At 38.5% G+C, this 994-nt stretch overlaps 1 non-coding gene across 1 annotated transcript; it reads right to left on the reverse strand.

The window, feature by feature from the left end:
• Positions 1-533: 533 nt before the first annotated feature.
• LOC115870543 lies at positions 534-651 on the reverse strand. The gene has a single exon (XR_004046772.1). It is a non-coding gene; the product is annotated as a small nucleolar RNA SNORA26 (small nucleolar RNA).
• Positions 652-994: the final 343 nt, after the last annotated feature.

Consider the following 994-nt stretch of genomic DNA (forward strand, 5'->3'; position numbering starts at 1 on the left):
TACATCACTTCCAACAGGAAAGTTTTCTAGCTACATGTTAATAAAACTTTACTTACTGATTCTCAAATATGTCCTATTGCTTTCCTGTCTTCTCACAAAGACTGTCCTGGGCAAATGGTACTCACTGGGGATAATGAATGACAATACTCTACAGTCGTTGGGACACCGTATCAGCATCCTACCTTGATCAGGATACTCATACAGGAATAACACCCACAATTAGAATCTGGCCAATTTCCCTCAAAATGCACTTCAACTCACAACATTCATAGCAAATCATTATTGCATTTACAAGCAGCTTTTTAAAAAAGGCTCAGTTTAGATTTATTCCTTGTACTAATGTCAGTGCCACTGTTCACTCAAGCTTCTTCTCAGGCACGTGCAAGCTCAACGGAGGGTCACTTATGATTAGGATTCACTCAAGACAGGAAATATCTCTTACTCTTTAAAAACCCTTTACATAAACTGACCAGTACTGGTTAGAAATTGCTACAAGGTCAGAATCAGAAATAAATTTTCCCAGTATACAACACAAGTTTGGTTGTTTGATCCAAATAGGAGTTCTACCGACCTCATCTCTGGGTTTCATGGAGACTGCTTTACCCTTCGGTGTTAACCTCTTAAAGTGCTGCAGCAACCTTAATAGGGCACAAGAAAAGGCGACAACACAAGTATTTTTTACACTGACTTCTGCCAACACATTCAGAGTAGAGCAAACAAAAATTAAGCATAAAGGAGTTCATGCAAACTAAGACATAGATCATGTTTGCTTCTTAGAAATATTTTAGATTTTTTTTAACATCTAAAATATAATTAAGAAAGAGAAAAGTTACAGACCGGCAGCAATAAGATAGGTATATGAAAATGAGAGAATATGGTAAGCCAACCTGGGGGAGTGAGCATCCTTCTCCATCACATTAAATGGGATAAACTGCAGCCTAAGTGGCCTCTTGCCTGTCTAGGTGTCTGTGTGTGATAGATACATGGAGGGGGT

This window comes from Echinops telfairi, unplaced genomic scaffold (genome assembly GCF_000313985.2).
Source record: "Echinops telfairi isolate 266 unplaced genomic scaffold, ASM31398v2 ScPeMD7_1914;HRSCAF=2446, whole genome shotgun sequence".
NCBI lineage: Eukaryota > Metazoa > Chordata > Mammalia > Afrosoricida > Tenrecidae > Echinops > Echinops telfairi.